Genomic DNA, 19,655 nt, shown 5'->3' with positions numbered 1-19,655 from the left:
TATCATTTGTTTTTGTTTGTTTGTATTCCATACTTCTTTCCTCTGTTGCTACCTTTTTTAAGTCATGTGCTTTTGTGGTATTTTTTTTAAGGGTGGTTACCATTAAGTAATGAAAAGGCTATCTACCGTATTCATTGTAGTACCCTATCTTGCAAGTGTTTCTGCACTTCATCGTCTTTTCCTACTGTTAATCTCTGTCCTCTCACCCCCTTTTTTTTGCTTTCGTTGTCACAGTTTAAATTTGGTTTTATTGTGTTCTTGGTGGAGCTTTTACTTGTGGTTTTGTTTTGTTTGGTTCTTTGGATCTGGTTGGAAAGCCCCCTTTAGTATTTCCTGGAGTAGGGGTTTTCTGATGATAAATTCTCTCATCTTTTCTGTATTTGTGAATGTTTTTATTTCTCCTTCGTACTTGAAGGATAACTTTGATGAGTATAGTATTCTTGGCTGAAAGTTCCTTTCTTTCAGGACTTTAAATATTGGGGTCCACTCTCTTTTAGCTTGTAGAGTTTCTGCTGAAAAATCTGATGATAATCTAATAGACCTTCCTTTATATGTTGTTTTCTTCTTTTCCCTGGCTGCCTTGAGAATTTTTGTCGTTGGTTTGTGCCGTTTTCATTATGATGTGCCTTGGAGTCAGTGTTCTGTTTGCTTCTTGAATTTGAGGCTTTAGTTATTTCCACAGGCTTGGGAAGTTCTCTATTATTTGTCTGAATAAATTCTCCATTCCATTTTCTCTCTCTTCTCCCACTGATATACCTATTATTCTTATGTTATTCTTTTTGATGGAGTCAGACAATTCCTGTAGGGCTTTCTCATTTTTTTAAATTTTTGAGTCTCTCTCTTCTTCTCTCTGTTGTGCCTCAAGTTACTTGTATTCTGTGTCACTAATCCTACCTTCTATCTTGCCTGTTCTATTAGCTAAGCTTGTTACCTCATTTTTCAGTTCAGAAATTGAGTTTTTCATCTCTGTTTGGTTTGTTTTTATAGTTTCAATTTCCTTGGTAATATATTCTTTGTGTTTCTTTGATTCAGCATCCCCTGGATGTAGTTTTTTGTTATATAGGTCCTGGAAAGCCACATGCAAATTGAGTTGTTTTCTGAGCTCCCTATATTGCCTTTCTGTGTTTTCTTGTGTATATCTCTGAGTATTTTTAGGATTTCTATTTTAAATTCTCTGTCATTTAGCTCCAAGGTTTCCAATATATTAAATTTTTTCTCCATAGATTTTTCCACATCTATCTGCGTTACTTCTCTTTCTTTTGTATCCATGATATTTGATTTTCTTTTTCTTAACGGCATCTGAGAGTGGTTGATAGCACTTCGCCTTCAGGGTGTGAAACTCTCGGATGCTCCAAGGATAGATTTTTCTGTCTCTGGTTGTTGAACTTGTTGAAATTTTGGGGAGATTTTTCGGTCCGTGTCCTCACAGTGCCATTTCTATGACGTCACTCTTGTACTTCCTCTTAAAGAGTAGGCTCCAGTTTAGGTTTTCATGGATTTGCTATTTTTAAATGTTCTTGCTCCTTTAACATTCTTCAAGAGAATATCTCAACATATATGTGCATGGAAATGGATATTATGTAAACCAATGAATAAACACTTCTAAGAAAATTGGACTTGAGACACTGAGAGATATTATGGAAGCCAAAGGGTGGAGGAACCTAAGTGTGAAGACTTTACTTGTGAACTGCTTGAATACAAATATGTATACAGTGCTAGGACACAGTGCTTGATTTATTTTTCCAACTCTTCTTTTACAAAAGTTGCCCAGGCTAAATTGAACCAGAAAATCTTAACACATGTATCAGAGTTCTTCCTAATGGGTCTGTCAGATGATCTGGAACTGCAGTCTTTGCTCAGTGGGCTGTTCCTGTACATGTACCTGGTCACCCTGTTGGGGAACCTGCTTATCATCCTGGCCGTCAGCTCAGACTCCCACCTGCACACACCCATGTACTTCTTCTCCAACCTGACTTTGGCTAAGATTGGTTTCACAACCATTGTGAATATAATTGTGAACATCCAGACTCATAGCAGAGGCATCTCCTATGGGGGTGCCTCACACAGATGTCAATTATTATGCTTTTTGTATGGATGGATGATCTCCTCCTGACTGTGATGGCCTATGACTGGTTTGTAGTTATTATGAATCCTCAACTTAGTGGCTTGTTCTGTGACCATTCTCTGCTCTTCAACCTTGTCAGTTTTGAAATCCTCACCAGTAACATGTTTGTTTATTCTACTGGTGCCATATTTGGTGGTGTTCCATCTTTAGGAATTATTTTCTCTTACTATAAAATTATTTGCTCCACTCTGAGAGTCCCATCAACAGGTGAGAAGTATAAAGCCTTGTCTACCTGTGGTTCTCACCTGTCGGTTGTTAATTTATGGAACCACCATTGGGGTGTACCTCAGTTCTGCTGTCTCACCTTTTTCCAGGCATGGTATGGTGGCCTCAGTGGTGTACACTAGCTATCCCCATGCTGAATCACTTCATCTGTAGTCTAAGGAACGGGGACATCAAAAGGGCTATGCAGAAGTTTCTCAGAAAAACAATCTGATCTCAGTGCTCGTGTCATCCATTTGAGGTGCAAGTGGGAAAATGCAACACAACTAAACATCAAGACCTGCAAATCCCACCTCTCTCATCCTATCATTTATGTAGCTCTCCTGAATTTCACTCCTCTCCTTGTTTATCATCTGAATATCAATTCTTTTTATATGTCTAACAGGACTGGGGAGTTTCCTGAAATCCTTTAGATGCCATAAGCACTGCCTGACTGAATATTATTACATCAATGGAGATTTCTGTAGGTTAACACTGGTAACCCAAGCATCCCAGACTGATAACACTTTCTATGTATATTAAAATTTACATCCTTTTGACAGCTCTGAATTTTCCTTATAAATTTATCATCTGTCAACTCTGTTTATGCAAGTGTGTGATTGTTTCTAAACCTTGGTTTTTATTGAAATCATGCAAAGTTTAAAAATACTAACACTGGGTCTCATCACCATGTATTCTGATTTCATGGGACTGAAATATGATCTGAGTATGAGGATTTTAAAGAGCCTCCTGGTGGTTGTAGTGTGCAGGTTTGAGAACTACTGATCTAAGTCAGATCTTTTCTTCAAAAATGGCCTAATATCTTGGGTCCACCTGCTCATGGATAAATGCTGAAGAATATGAAGAAAATCAGAAATAAAAGGTGGAAAAAGATAGAGCCTATAGTAGCAACAGGAAATGTGTTTTCCCAGTTATTACCGACAATGTTCTTCAAGTACCCTCTCTATACTGTACAGCTGTGCATGCGTGTTTATGTTGAAGGTATTGCCTCTCTTCTCCAAACTCACTTGTATGCTTTCTGATGTTGGGATGGAACTCTTGAAATCACTACTGTATTTTTCATCTTGTTTTTGTTCATCTTATATACTGTCAATAGTAGTAACAGTCATGTTCTAAAAACTCAACTTTTCCCTTAACGTTCCTTGAGAAGTAGTGGTATTTTCTTTCTTCACTTGTAATTGCTATGTTACTGGTTTGTTCTTTGCCTTTCACCCTTTTAATAACTGTTTAAGCAATATCTTATATTAAAATTTATTTATCAAGGTGACTAATTATTTTCTCTTTTCATGACTGAGCTCTGACTGGTATTATGATATGAGGTACAAACATATTTTGAGGTGTCAGAAACAGGAAGGTTGCAAAATAAGCTCAGGAAGAAACTGTTTGTAAATGATGTGTCTTGTCCATGAGTATATAACTGAAAAATCAGTGGTGAGATAGTATTTATAGTTGCTGTGTTCTCTAATGATGCATGAGGATCATGAGTCACTGGTCATCACATGAAATTGGCCTTTTATACTACTCTAGAAATGCCAAGAACCATGATTTTAGCAAAAGGATATTCTTTCCTCTCACTAGTGATGGTCTGGTTAAGACTTCACTTTGTTACTATGCTTCCCTGTCTTTTGTTATGATAACTGAAGCTTTGTGGACTCCTTTTGAGTTTTACACAATTGTATGTAAAGGAATTTTCATATCACTTAGTGACAAACCAACCTCCACATTCCTCTTACTCAGATATACAACTAACCACGTACATCCCAATTTTTTCATGAGAAAAAAAGGAAACCATTTTTATTACAGTTTTTTCAGATGAGAGAACACAAATATAAGCAAAGTTTTGGAGTGAGTTGATTTCTTTCTCATTAGCATAAATTAGAACTGCTTGGAGCATTCGTTAAATTTCGCTGTGGAATGGTTGAAGATTGGCCTGATATTGATGGAGGAGCTCTCCTTGTATTACAGGAACCAAGTGGTCTTGAGTCTGTATGGCCAGAAGTGGTATAATGAGGTCTACAGAAATTTTCAATGGAGAGGAAGTTCTACCCACTTGCCAGGTTGTCTCCAGTGAATATATGTTGAGTTTTTGTTCTGTGATTAATCAGGAATATGCTGGAAAGCAGACAGATGTGATCTGAGTCTTAAAGAGCCTGAACACAAAGTCCTGTGGGTGATAAGGCCATGTGGTTAGCAGTATCTGAGATGCTCCCAATGATACCCGATTCCTGTTTTCCATTCTCCATTCCTATGTGTATTTGCTCCTATTGAGTTTTAGCTGGACATAGGGCCTCACTTCCAATGATGAATATATAGAAATCATGGCAGTTCACTTCTGAAAATAGAGTGTAAGAGATATGGGTTTTTTTGCTGCCCTTCTTTGGCTCTTAAGGTTGATATACCCCAACCTTCATGTTTTGAGATGCCCAATCAAGAGACTCACATGTCAAGGAACGGAATTCTCTGGCCAATAGTCCCCAAATACATGACACCTACCAATAGCCTTGTGAGTGAACGTGGAAGTAGGCCTCAGCCACTCAAACTTTAAGGTGACTGCAGCCCTAGGAGACACCTGTTACAACCTTATGAGAGGTTCCCAGAAGTGGTTAAATATCAATTACCAAATAAATATATTAAATATATAAAAATTAAGTTGAAAAATACACCATTGTAATTCAATTAAAGGAAAAAATGTATTGATGATATCAGAGTAATGGTGAGAAGAGATACTCCTGATCTCCCTGGAATTTTAACAAATTGAACTAATATAATGAAGTGAAAAATCCCATCTGAGCTTGCAGGTGTTTTTGAAAGATCAATGCACGAAATGGACCAAAGTTTGCATTGGTGGGAAAGAGGAACAGAAGATAAAATGCATTTTTGCAGTGGGCTCTGGAGGGGGGAGAAACCTGGATTGACTGTGTTTTTTGTTTTTCTCTACTGGACTTTAGAGAGAAGAGAAGCTCAGATTGGATTTTGTCTGAGGGGTACAGAGAGGGAAACCTGTAGTGGCTTTTTCTGCCAGGAGGAATTGTGAGTGAGAAGAGGAGAGGGGGAGAAAGTAAACCAAAGTGCCCACAGCACAGTGTCATGGCCCAAGTTCCCATGGTCTGCCTACAGTCCACACATGACAGAGACAGAGGAAACTAAAGTATGGCCCCCAGCCTCCCAGATCCTGCCTCCTTCACCTCGTGGTAAGGGCAGTGGTAGAAACAAACCTTTAATCCTAGTTTGCACCCAGCAGGCAAGTAAAAACACACACTGGGCTCCAAAACCCACTCATTCATTGCTCACAAAGCTACTGACTTATTCGAATTTCCTAGAATTAAAGGTTTCTAGCTCAGCACCCTTATTCACCTCTGTTCCCCATCTCTTTCTCTCTGCACAAACTGGCTTCTCCTTCAGCACTCCACCATCTTGGCTACTTCTTCTCTCCTCCACGTGACCTTCCTTTTAGAATGTAGTCACTCTTCTCTCCTCTAATGCTAATCTCAGGAACCAAGAGAGAGCAAGATCCCTGTCTGCCCCACTTTATAGTGTAGAAATCAAAACCCTTAGTCTAGTATACAAACAAGGAAGTCTCTAATACAAAGTCACTTATCTGAGGCATAATGGGATTCCTCATGAGAGTGCACCACCCCACATCATGCAGTCAGTCAAGGGCATGGGGAAAAGCTTAGTCTTAAAACTAAGCCTTAGGCTATAACAGCAGTTCTCAACCTGTGGGTCGTGACCCTGGCGGGGGTCGAACAACCAAAACACAGGGGTCACGGCCGCTGGGCTATAAGAACCTAGCCTGCTTACAGCCTAGCCTGTCCCCCACACCCAATACAAACTATAAGTGAGCAAACATATATTTATAAACTTATTTGACCAACAGTGTGCAAATACCTCTTCTCTGAGCCCCAAATTTTTAACAGAAAACTGGGATTGTTTGCATTGACCTTCAAATTAAAGCTGTTAAATTTAGCAATAAAAAATCATGCCCTAATTGGAATTGCAAACAAACACTGCATTTGGGACTCACTTGTACCAAACAATTCTTCATTGTTTACCTCAAATTCTATAATTTACTTATTTATTTTTGTGTTTTTTAATTTATTTTTTAATTCAGAGGGTTGATATGGTTTGCCAAACTATACAGGTTTCAAGTGTACAACTGAAATTTTAGATGAGGATCCTGTATTTTAACTTGTAACTCTACATCCAAGGTTATTATGAAGATTAGACATAATGTGATAAAATCTATCAGTCATATGTCAAGTTTACATCACATGTGGTAGCCATTTTTATAACTTTCATATATTTCTATTTAATATAAAATTTCAGAATTAAAAATTAATATGTTGTAAGGTACCAAAAAGCTGCAAATTAATATTGATATTCTGGGAGGAAAGGTCAGGCTTTCCTTTTTGGGGGAGGGGAGGGAGAAGAATGTAGAAGTTTCTGGCTTGCAAGAAAAAATGAGTCATTTAGTTTTAAATCTAAAATAAAAGTTTAACTGAAAAACTTCTCTTTCAATAGGAGGCAGAATTTACATACCACCTTGCATTGATTGTAGTTCCTCCCCCTTCTGGGAATCTTGAGAGTAAAATACCTCTAGGCTAGTGAGGGAAGAGGAACCCTGAAAGATTTGTAAATATCTTTGATTGTGTTACATTGAAAGTTTTAATATTTCTGTGGATCCCCTAGACCAGTGGTCCCCAACCCCACTGGTACCAGTCCGCAGAGAAAGAATAAATAACTTACATTATTTTTGTTTTATTTATATTTAAGTCTGAACAATGTTTTATTTTTTAAAAATGACCAGATTCCCTCTGTTACATCCATCTAAAACTCACTCTTGATGCTTGTCTCGGTCATGTGATACATTTATCCGTCCACCCTAAAGGCCGGTCTGTGAAAATATTTTCTGACATTAAAATGGTCCGTGGCCCAAAAAAGTTTGGGGATCACTGCCGTAGACCAGTGGCAGTCAACCTGGTCCCTGCCACCCACTAGTGGGCATTCCAGCTTTCATGGTGGGCAGTAGCGGAGCAACCAAAGTATAAATAAAAAGATAGATTTAACTATAGTAAGTTGTTTTATAAAGATTTTTCTGCCAAACTTAGCAAAAATATGACATAAAGTACTTGGTAAATAATTATATGCTTTAACTTGCTGTAACTCTGCTTTATAAATTTTATAAAGTAAAGTTACTTTCCTATTTTATAAATCACCATTACTGTGGAACTGGTGGGTAGTTAGAAAATTTTACTACTAACAGAGATACCAAAGTGGGCTGTAGGTATAAAAAGATTGACTACCCCTGCCCTAGACAAATATTATAATCTTGTTAATGATTGTGCTATAATGTTATGCTCTCCCCCACCCATGTGTGATCAAGGGTATATAAACAGCCCCTGAACTATTTTTGGGACTGCACAGTTTGGGCCTGATACCCCATGTCAGCCATATGCAGCCAGCATATTTAAAATTTCCTCTTTTAATAAAACTTTTCAAAACTTATATGGACTGGCTGTCTCTACATGAACTCGATGAAATGAGGTACAGTGCCTTTCAGAATCTGGGGTGCAGTATTTATAACATATGGGGGCTCTTCTGGGGTCTGATGTTTCACGTCACCGGATCAAGACACCTTGAATCAGATGGAGTCTCCACTGAGCTGCACAGCCCCGCTTGAATCTGGAGGAGAGGCATGCCACCTGACATGTTTTCAGGGCTTCTGGTCTTCCTGTGGGGTCTGGACAGTTCTCCAGTAGATACCCCTGGTCCCCAAATTTGACAATTTGGACTATTCGGCAAAGAAATCAAGGAGGTAGCAACTCTTTTTGCTTTACTGAATGCTAGCTTTCCTCTGTATGCTTGCTTTTCTGTTCTGTAATGGGTATTGTGAAATAGATTAGACATGGTCGTATGCTTGCAGTACAATCTCCAAGACCGAGACATCGGTGGGGAGTTTTAGTAGTCCTGCCTTGGATTTTGCTGGGGAACATCTGGTTACACTCTGGAGGGACAATTGGTGGGGATTGGGTCTTGCTTCAGGCTCTCGGGAATATCTGCTCGAACTTTAGAAGGGCATTAGTGGGAACCGAGTGGACCAGGTCCACTAGTTCTGCTGCGGGACTTCAGAGACATCAGTTTCTCTAAGAGAGGCATTAGTAGGAACTTCATCCTGCCCAGGACTTCTGGAGGTATCTAGTTGGGTTCTCAGTAAAATGCCATTTAGTGGGGACAATTGTTTTCTAATCTGGGAGGACATTAATGGGGATTGGATCGGTCCAGGATTAAGTCAGTCTTGCATCACACTGGATCAGTGGAGGCTGAGCTAACTTGGATTGATTAATCTCACCTCAGACTTCCAGAAACTTCTTTGTATTGTTGAGATCTCAGTCTTTGTTTTTAAAATTGTCTGTTTAGAAAACCCTGGTTTAAAGGAATTTCTAGTGGCACCTGAGAGGCCACAAGGGGGAGCCCTTTCCCTGTCAGTGAGGCAAAGTACTCTTCAGTATCTGGAGTGCCATGCTCTCCACTGAGGGGAACTCCTTGTCTATTGAACTTTGTGTTTGTTGCCAGAAATATTAGGATAAGTAAAGCACACTCATTTAAACTTCTTGATTTGTGTGTATAAGTCTTTGTTTAATGTCTAAATGTGTCTGTTTTAAGGCCTAACTTGAATCTTCTGTGTTAAAATTGGAAGCTTCTGACTAAAAAGCAATCTTAACTGGCAAACTATTATTCTCTTTGTTCTGAAATTCTAGCTTCAGGCACCCTGTTAGGTTTCTCCTCTGAAGGAAATTATTCTCTTCTTTTGGCTTCTTCACCTTGTCTTGTGTAATAATTAATACCTCTATAGTCAAATCACCCTTTTATTCCAGGTGCTAGTTAATTATCTGTCTTATCTTTCTTGTTAGTGCACTAATTCTTAGATTCTCCTAGAACAAGTTTCAGTTTTGTAATAGGTAACAGCAAGCAGGACTTTTAATCTCTGGCTAGTAAGGAAAGTCTGGAATATAGTACTAGGAGTCCAGGCTGTCCCAATCAGTATCTATACATTGATCAATGGCTAAATTTAACATTAGATCCACCACAATGCTAAAAGCTTGCTCAATACAAAAAGGGCTGACAAGCAAGTGATTTAAATGTTAAAAAAAAGAGAAAAACCAAACTGGGATGAGTGGTGTGCAGACCGAGGGAGTGGGGCTGCAACTGAGGAGAGACAAATGTAGGCATGGTTCCTCCCCCTCCCACTGTTCCTCCAGCCTCTGCCATTGGGCTACAGCTGAGCAGAAGGTAAACAGTAAATAGCAAACCAAGAACCAAAAGACAAGCCCCACCGCCAGGTGCATGGCTAGGCTACGATTCAGCCTGCTGTGTGCAGAGTGATGGGGGGGGGGGGGCATAAAGTAAGGATGAGGTGTCTAAAAATATAAAATAGAAACTAGTTTTAAATATTTGCCTACTGACCAAAAGAAGTTTTGCCCATATGGAAAATACAGGGTAGGAATAGTATTAAAAATTAGAAACTTGCTTTAGAAAAATCTTAAAGAAAAAGAATTTAGAAATTAACAAACCATAGGAGTGGACCTTGCTAGTTAATTGGCTAGCTAAGTTGCAGCTCCAGAAGGTGTAATAGAATTATGAACAATAGGATTATAGGGAATAGAATTATTAGAAATAAGCCCTCCGTGGGTTGGGGATAGTAGCTTGTTGCCCTCCACTGGTGTAAAAAATTAGAGAAAAAGTTTCCAACACTCTCCCATGGGCTGGGGGATATTGAGTGCTTTATAAGCCTCTCAGTTATGTAGAAGGCATGGAGTTCATAAGGGAGACCTACTGCATTAGCCATAATAGTGAAAATTGTGAAAAAGAATTTAAAAGAAATTGCTGGAAAATTGGAAACCTCATATAGGCTAAAGCAGCCCACTGTTAGGAGGGTAAATTTATAAAAATTGTAATTTTTTTTTTTTTTTACTGCTTTTATTGTAAGAAATAAAGCTAAACAGCTGCTGGGGAGAGGGAATGAAAGTTGGCTTCGTTTTTGGGAATGCTGGATCCAAATGCCCGCCTGTCTGCCCCACCTCTCACATGGCAATCATGTCCCTAATCTGGCAATGAAGGAGAAGGGAACAGGAGCTCTGAGAAAAATGGGCACTACTTTGGGACTAAGCCCGGAGCCTCGCCGCTGCTGCCAACCTGAGCTTGGCCAGGCTAAGCCCAGGTTCAGTCAGCCCTGGGGTTGTGCAAAGAGAGGTAGGCATGTCAGATGCCACTTCCTCTTCCTCCTTTACCTAAGAACTCTGGTCGGCAAACTGCCATTCGCAAACAACATGCGGGCCACTAAGGCCTTTTTTCTCTCTTAGGTATAGCTCTTCAATGGAGTGCCAAGTGGGGGCGCTGCCTCAATAGGGAAGGTGCCTACATATATAGTTTAAATTTAAAATTAGCTCTTAAAAGAAAATTCAGTTATTGTACTGTTAATAATTGGCTCTATTAACTAATAGGTTTTCCGACAAAAAGGTTAGGAATGGTGATATACTGCCCCCCCACACACACTATTGTGTAAAAATTATTTTTCATGTTAAAATGTACATGTTATTTCAAAGGCCTTTTGTTAGTTCTTCTATTTGCTGTTTTATAACCCTGTGATATTGAAATCTTGGTTTAAATATTAGAAATTGTTAATAATGTCTTTTTATGTAATTTTTGTAAGAATGAGATGGCACTCGAACACCCACTGTGCAGGCTTTATTAGAGGAGACAGACCTGCTGGGGCACTTCTCCAAAAGAAGGGCACCAATACAAACTAGGGGGACAAATTTTATAGGGTAAAGGAGAATCTCGAGCAAGTGGGTGTTGAATCAAAAGTCCTGGTATGTCCGGAATGCTCCTCCTTGGGGTGGCTTGCCAGCTTCTTGGAATTCCTCTTCCTCAGGGGTAATAGTCCAGTAAGTAAGGGTGAGGTCTGACAGAGGGCAGTTTGAAATTTCTGGTAAATTCATGTATCTATCATTTCTCAACTCTGTGATTACATATAAAAGAAAGGCAATTATTAATTTTATAATATATGGTGAGGGGTGATGAGGAGAAAAAGGAAAAAAATGAAAAATTATTCTTTCTTCTGGAGAGAACTCAAGAGAAGAACCTTGCCAAGCCAAGTCCCCCATCCAGTTAAGAAGGTTGTCAATTTTTGTGCTGCAAGGTCTGAACCAGGTGATATCTTTGAAAACCTGAGTGAGGAAGTAAAAAAAATCTTGAGAGGTAATAATTGTTAGTTGCTTGCTGTGAGTGCCGATTGAACAGGGTGACATGGTGATACATGGTCTCCTGGATGAGCCTCATGAGACATGCTGGTCTGGTTCCTCTCAAATGGGAGGACATGTGGAGATTTTTAGAGACAGGGAACCTGTTGGTGTAAGTTTTAGAAGGACTGAGTATGTGTGGTTTAAAAGGAAGGGGGTTTGGAGAACATTCAGGAGGGAACTTATCGGGCTGAGGGGAAGCTTCTTCCTGATGTCATCCCTACCTATTTGATATTTCCCTCATGAAGTTCTCCTTGGGCTATTAGGGAATAGGAGTGTAGGAGCATTTGATTGTAGGCAATCCTAGAGATTTCTCTCATCCAGGCCTGTCGAAACTTGATAAAGAAAGGGGTAAGCATTAATATTAGGCACAAAATTAGGATTGGTCCTATAATTGGTGCTAGCATTGAAAACAAGGGATTTTCCCACATTCTTTGGAATAAGGGTGTATTTATAGGGTTCCAGATTTTTCTGTTTCGTGAGGGCAGGTTTTAGGGTTGGTGTGTAGGGTTAGGTAGATTTTTCCAATTTTCTGATTGGCAAAGGTCTGCATGCAGTTCTGTAAGAAACTAGTGAACAAATATAAGAGGCAGGGTTCAAAAGTTAGAAAAATAAATAGAAGAGTGTGTGGACCCCAATGAAGGGCAATAGTCAAGATACCCAGTTTGTGCGAAACCACTGATTCTATGACATGGTTTGTTTTTTATGAATTCACTGGGCTTCAGAGAGAGAGACAGTGAGTGGGAATAAGACAGGGCAGTGGCCAGTACCCCTGCCCCTAGACCTATTTTTATAGAAATTCTTGAAGCAACAAGAAGAGGAATTATTTGTGTAGCTCGTTTGGTCTTTAGATTGATGGGTAGTGTGCTAGGAACTGGAAGAGGATCATGGGGTAGGATTAGGTTGATATTTGGGGTGAGATAGATTAGAGTACAGGTTTTTGTCCAATCAGTAGGGAGACACTACTAATAGACACTACTAATAGGTGTTGGTTCAACACGAGAAAAAATCCCCTACTTGGATGAGGCAGGTTAAGAGGTGAATAGAGAATAGAAGAACAAGGAGTCAGTTTTGTTTCTCTGTTTCTGAGCTTCAGATGGTCAGAGTGGAAGAAAGAGCCACTCCTAATTTCCCTTTTTCCAAAGTCTAATTAAAAGAATCCTTAGTTTTTTTATATATTCACCATACATAGACCAACCAGCTTCTGGTTTATGGTTTGAGTAAGGCATGCCGTTTTTCTACTTTAGCAGCAGTGGGAGTTGTCAGGATTATGGTGTGTGGACCCAGTCCACGTGAAAGTCAGTCCTTTGGTGATGTAATGCTGGAAGCGCCTCTTGGACAGTCTTTGAACAGTTTGCCGAGTAACCTATAAATCCTGGAAGTACCTAGGAAAAGCGTGGTTACATTTCTACACTTTGCAATTAGAGTTTAACTCCTAGTGACTACTGCTTCTAGCTGGAATTAGCAGCAGGTCCCAGCCTACAATAGGCATGGGGCATTGAGACAAGAAGAATAAAGAAGATACTATACATTAAATAAAGCAACAAATTCAGACTGTCAATACCCACAGTAAAGATGTCTGAGGGATAAATAAAACTCAAATATTCAGGCAAGGCATAGTAGTTGGCCCTTATGTTTACAAGAAATGAGATTAGCTTATCTGCTACTTGAAAGAAATACCTTAGGCTCCTGAACGATGTCCTTGGGCCTTCAGTGGCAATTCCCAGCATGCTGGGCAAGTTCAGGTCACAGGTGGCTGGAGCAGGGCTATAAGAGGCTGAACCCTCCCTCCATGGAGCAAGGGGGCAGCTTACCTTCTCATGTCCCTCTTTTCACAGCAAAGACATTTAAACTGGTGGGGATGGGAAGCCTGGCAGGCTTCAGTTCAATAACATTTCTTTCTACTTTGGAGCAGGGCCCTGATGGAATTCTATGAAGCCCTTTAGGGCACCAAAGCCTTTAAGAGTATATGCCAAAAGCTGGTATTTCCTGACCTCTTTGGGGCCTTATTTGCCTTTTTTTATTACTCCCTTGGCCACTATAGACCTTAAAAGCCATGCTCAAAATATCTCACTGAAGGGCTTGGCTAAGAGAGCAAAAATGGGAATCCAGTTGTTAAAGAAGCCTATTAGATTAAGTAAAGAAAAAATTTGATTTGCGGTGGCAGGTGGTTGGAGACTGCGGAGGGTCTGAGTTTGATTTAGGGTGAGACCTCAGGTCGTGGGGGTTAAGGTGATGCCCAGATATACTACAGACTGAAAGTAAAGTTGAGCCTTAGCAGAGAATACATGATATCCCTTCACAGCAAGGAAGTTAAGAAGGGTGGCGGTTTGTCTCCTTGAGGTAGGCAGAAAGGGGCTGCAGAGGAGTAAGTCATCTACCTATTGTAAGAGAGTACTAGTTTTTAGATTGCATGCTGCTAAATCCTGAGTTAGTGCCTGCCCAAACAGGTGTGGGCTGTTTTTGATCCCCTGGGGTAAGACATTCCATGTAAATTGCTGGGCTGCATTAGTATTCAGGTCAGTCCAGGTGAGTGCAAGCAGAAAGTAAGAATCAGGGTGTAGAGGAATGGTAAAGAAGGCATTCTTGAGGTTTAAGACTGTGAAGTGAATGGTGTTTAAGGGAATGTGTGACAATAACCTGTAGAGATTAGGTACTACCGGCTGGAGGGGAACTATTGCCTCATTGATTAGATGTAAGGTTTGTATGAGGAAATAAGCCCCTGAAGGTTTTTGAACAGGAAGGATGGTGGTATTGCAGGGAGAGTCCTTGGGGATGAGTAAGCCTTGATTTAAGAGGCGGATAATTATTGGTTTAAGACCTTAGAAACAGACATAGTTACACATTAAACAAAGAGTTCACATACAGATTATGAATTAAGGTATTTAAATGAGGTGCTCTTTACTTGTTTCAATTCAAATTATACTAGAAATATTTTCTGACAAAGAGACAAAATAGATTACTCACTCACACAGCTTAATAAACAACTCTGCTTTTTTAAGCTTTTCGAGATGGCAGGGAGTTGTCAGCTTAGAGAGGAGGAAGAGAGAAAGCAGACGGATGGACAGTGTGAGCAGCTGGATGGAAAGAAGGAGGGTCAGAATCTGCAGAAGGAGGGGAAGGGGGTGGGAGTGCTGGTGATGGCACCACATGGTCAGAGAAGTCAAAAAGATTTAGAGCTTGTAAGAAGAATGGAGGGGTTTAAGAACACAGTGGAGAAAGGAGGGGCCCCTGGCCAGCAGTAGAGGAGAAAGAGAGAATGGTATTTGCAGGTGAATGAGAAAGAGGTTTCAGCGAAGAGAGGGGAGGTCACTTTCTGGAGGGAAGAGATTTAAGTGGAAGAGATTTGCAGAGGGACCAGAAAAGGGTCCCCAAGAGAGGGGTGCCCCTGGGGGTCAGGAGGGGAAGAGAGTTGGGAGTTCATGGAGAAGGAAAAATTAGGAGCAGACGTTTTAAGTGAGGTTTCTTTGGCCAAAAATGGCCTGTGTGTAGAACAGGCGGCACAAAATGAAGGACAGGAGCGAAGGGAGAAGAAAGCCTGCTCATAAGGAATTTCTGATGCCCTCCTCGTCCAGTGGCAGAAATTGTCAAGATCTCTTAGAATATTGTAATAGTAGTAGAAAACAACCTGGGAGGTGCCTAGACTTTCGAGGAAGTTCATAGAAGCAGGCCACTTGGAATAGAAACCTCCCAAACTGTAAATCTCAGAGAGTAGAGTGAGTCCCAGAGGAGTAGTCCCAAAGGAGTAGAGTAGTAGTCTCTGATGCCTGAGATTGGGAGAAGCAAATGTTCCGAGGGGAGCCTGGCTGGACAGTTTGGACTGAGAGGAGCCCACAGTAGAGACTGGTGAGAGAAGGGAGTGTCCCTGCCTTTAGACACAGTTCTGAGAGGAGAAAATTTCCATAGAAAGAGAGTCTCAGACAGGAGGTCGTCACCCCAAGGCTGAGATCTTAGGACATAGAAGTGGGGCCTGGCTAGGCATGCCTAGACTTTTGTAGAAGTCCAGTAAAGGAGTAGAGGCAGACCACTCGTAGATATAGGGTACAAAGTCAAAAGCATCCGACCAGGAAAGGGTGTTTTTAGAGAGAAATTTGGAGGCCAACCGGGGAAGGGGAAGGAGAAACTCCTTACCTCCTGATCCAGCAGGGGTGCAGGACAGGGGCAGACTCAACCACACTCACACCTGAACAGAATCAGAGTGTTAGCCCAGATGAGCTGCCGCTGTCCACTGCTTTCCTGGTTGTAAGTTCGGCCAGCAAGTGGATCATCCAGGCAGTCGGTACCCTGTCCTGGGTTTCAGCACCAGATGTAAGAATGAGATGGCACTTGAACACCAGGTGTGCAGGCTTTATTAGAGGAGAAAGACCTGCTGGGGCACTTCTCCAAAAGAAGGGTACCAGTACAAGCTAGAGGGACAAATTTTATAGGGTAAAGGAGAATCTTGAGCAAGTGGGTGTTGAATCAAAAGTCCTGGTATGTCCGGAATGCTCCTCCTTGGGGCAGCTTGCCAGCTTCTTGGAATTCCTCTTCCTCAGGGTTGATAGTCCAGTAAGTAAGGGTGAGGTCTGACAGATAAGCAGAACATCAAGAGGGCAGTTTGGAATTCCTGATAAATTTATGTATCTATCAATGTTTAGTTTATTATCATTTTTGAAACAATATTGTTCAATGCTAGGTAATATAAGAAAAGGAATCATATCCTGAAACTCCTGCAAATCTATTTTTATTATGCTCTTTGTTTGAATTTTCTTTTGAATGCTAATGTACTGAATTGTTCAGCAGGGAAGAGACTCTAGAATCCTAAAGGAGACACCAAAACCTGTTTTTCTTGATTTGATCCAGCTAATAATGATGTTTTTGTCTTTTTCCAAAAGTTATATAGGCAGAAAAGGACCCTCAAGCCCCTCAGCGCGATCTTCTGAGCATGGCTCTTAAGGTCTATAATGACCAAGAAAGGAGGCAGAAAAGGCAAGTGGAGCCCAAAAGAGATCAGGAAAATACCAGCTTTTGGCAAATATCCTTAAAGGCTCCAACACCCCAAAGGGGCTTCATAAGATTCCATCAGAGTCCTGCTTCAAGAGTGGAAAGAGTGGACATTAAGCTGAGGCCTGCCAGGCTTCTCAGCCCCACCAGAGGACATAACTCTGCTGTGAGAAAGAGGGACACAAGAAGGTAAGCTGCCTTCGGAGCAAGCTGCCTTGCTCCACGGAGGGAGGGTTCAGTCTCTTCCAGCCCTAATCCAGCTACCTGTGACCTCACCTTGCCCAGCCTGCTGGGACTTGCCACTAAAAGCTAAAAGGTGCCCAAGGCTATTGGCCCATCTCACAACACCATTTACGAGCCTAAGGTATTTCTTCCAAGTAGCAGGTAAAACTGATCTCATTTCTTGTAAACAGGAGGGCCACTTACTATGCCTTGCTTAATATTTGAGTTTTATTTATCCCTCAAAGATCTCTACTGGGGGTAATAGTCTGATTTTTGTTGCTTTATTTAATGTATAGTGTCTTATTTATTCTTCTTGTCTCAATGCCCCATGGCTATTTTAGGCTGAGACCTGCTCCTAATTCCAGTTAAAAGCAGTGGTCATTAAGACTTAGACCCATGATGGTGAACCTTTTTATAAAAATCACCCACTTTTGCAGTGCTGGTCAACCTGGTCCCTCCCAACCACTAGTGGGCATTCCAGCTTTCATGGTGGGTGGTAGCAGAGCAACCAAAGGATTCCGCGACTGGCCCACCATAAAAGCTGGAAAGCCCACTAGTGGGCGGGAGGGACCAGATTGACCAGCACTGCAAAAGTGGGCGGTTTTTATAAAAAGGTTCGCCATCATGGACTTAGATTGTAGCTACAGAGTGTGGAATGTAACTACCACTTCAGTACCTTATAGACTTTTCCTGAATATATGTGACTCCTGCTCTTTGGGACATTTCTCAGACTAAAGTAAGATTGAATTACATTTGCAAATGATATCAAGCAGTAATAATGTCAACATAGACTTAGTAAAATTATGTTAACATGTTAAGAACATTTGTAACTGTAAGAATTTTATTTTGGATCCTGTTATATTAGTTAGAATTTTATTTTTGATTAATAATCTAGTAGGCTTTAGTCGCTTTTTTGTATTAAGACGCTTATTATAGTATTTGTTAACATTAGCTATTTGAACTTTATTGTTTATTTATAGTTTTCCAGTCTTCCTCAAAATCAGGACATAGGAATTCAAATAGATAGAAAGATGCCACCCAAAATCAGTGGGGTCTTAGGATCCTTATTGCCAAAGGTTTATTCAAAACCAATTAGAAAAAGATTTTGCAAACAGGAAAAGAATAATTAAAAAAGCCAAACTTAGAATCTATTGCAGAAGGCATAATATCTGAGTATTTAGTTTGTGTCCAAGTGAATACTAAGCAAAATAAAGAAATTATAAAAGAAACAGGAAAAGGGCTTTCCCAGGTAAACATTTAAAATATACTTTAATAAAATAATTGACAGTTGTTAAAATGTTGCTGTGTGGAATTCTTTTCAGATATAGCTTGCCCATTCTGGTGTTTGACCTACATTTGTACCCACAGTCTCAAAGCTAGTAGAAAAGGAACTCAATATTAATCTAACAGAAGCTAATTTGGGTGCCCACAGGCACCCAAAAGGTTCAGGGCAAATAAAATGCATGAATCAAATAGTAAAAGAAATGTAACCATGCCTTCCCTAAGTACTTTCAAGATTTACAGGTTACTCAGCAAACTGTTCAAAAGACTGTCCGAAGCTGTGGTACATATATACAATGGAATACTATGTGGCTATGAAAAAGAAGGAAATATTACCTTTTGCAAGAATATGGAAGGACCTGGAAACTATTATGTTGAGTGAAATAAGTCAGGCAGAGAGAGAAAAATATCATGACCTCACTCATTTGAGGAATCCAAGGAATAATAAGAACTGAGAAACGGAATTGAGACAGAGGAGGGATCAAAGAGGCCAGAGGAAAAGAGGACAGAGGGAAAGGGGATGATAGGATGGGATAAACCTGAAGGGAAGGGGGAGGGTGCTGTAGGGAAGAGGGCAAGGGAGATGTTGAGGGGAACAGGGGAGAGGGAGATGCATTTGGGGTGACCCTAGAATCTATGTAAACACAATTAATTAAATTTAAAAAATAAAAAAAAAAACATGCTTGTCTAAAATAAAATAAAAAAGACTGTCTGAGAGGCGCTTCCAACATTACCAGCAGATCCAGTACATCATCCAAGGACTGACTCTCATGTGCATGGGTACACACACCATGATCCTGACAACTCCCACTGCTGCTAAAGTAGAAAAATGGCGTGCCCTACTCCAACCACAAACTGGAAGCTGGTTTGGTCTATGTATGGCAAATGCATGAAGAAACTTACTAAGGACTCCCTTTTTAATCAGACTTTGGAAAAGGGGAAAGTAGGGTAAAAAGAAAACCAGCTTAGTTGTCACTAAAAGTTAAAACTTTTAAAATTAAGAGTTCTGACTAAAAGCAAATTGTTATAAAAGCCAATTAGTTTTATATAAGTTGCAAAAGAAAATTGTACATTCTATAGGAAATTTATCAGTAATATTTGTTTCTTTAGTGAACTGTATTGCTATTAATACTGTCTGTTAAATATCTGTTACATGTTATAAGTTAATATCCCTAGACAACAGCCTCATACTCTTCAGTAAATTAAGTCAAGGATTTGACTTAGGAAATAAAATCAGTGGGTCTTGTTGTAAGGTACCAAAAAGCTGTAAATTAATATTGATATTCTGGAAGGAAAGTTCAGGCTTTCCTGTCCATCCCTCCTTTGGGGAGGGGAGGAAAAAGAATTTAGAAGTTTTTGGCTTGCAAGAACAATGGGTCATTTAGTTTTAAATCTAAAATAAAAGTTAACCAAGAAATTTCTTCTCTTTCAATAGGAGGCAGATTTTACATACCACCTTGCATTGATTGTAGTTCCTCCCCCTTCTTGGAATCTTGAGAATAAAATACCTCTAGGCTAGTGAG

At 40.2% G+C, this 19,655-nt stretch overlaps 1 protein-coding gene and 1 pseudogene across 2 annotated transcripts in view; both read left to right on the top strand.

Moving 5' to 3' along the window:
* Positions 1-19,655, top strand: part of LOC136333268 (zinc finger protein 699-like) — an 89,893-nt gene that overhangs the window by 18,829 nt on the left and 51,409 nt on the right. The gene's annotated exons all lie outside the window — the stretch shown is intronic.
* Positions 1,213-3,562, top strand: LOC136333393 (olfactory receptor 7E178-like; annotated as a pseudogene).

Source organism: Saccopteryx bilineata, chromosome 1, assembly GCF_036850765.1.
Source record: "Saccopteryx bilineata isolate mSacBil1 chromosome 1, mSacBil1_pri_phased_curated, whole genome shotgun sequence".
Classification (NCBI taxonomy): Eukaryota; Metazoa; Chordata; class Mammalia; order Chiroptera; family Emballonuridae; genus Saccopteryx; species Saccopteryx bilineata.
Note: the sequence above shows the minus strand (reverse complement) of the source record. Positions and strands in the feature narration are given on the sequence as shown.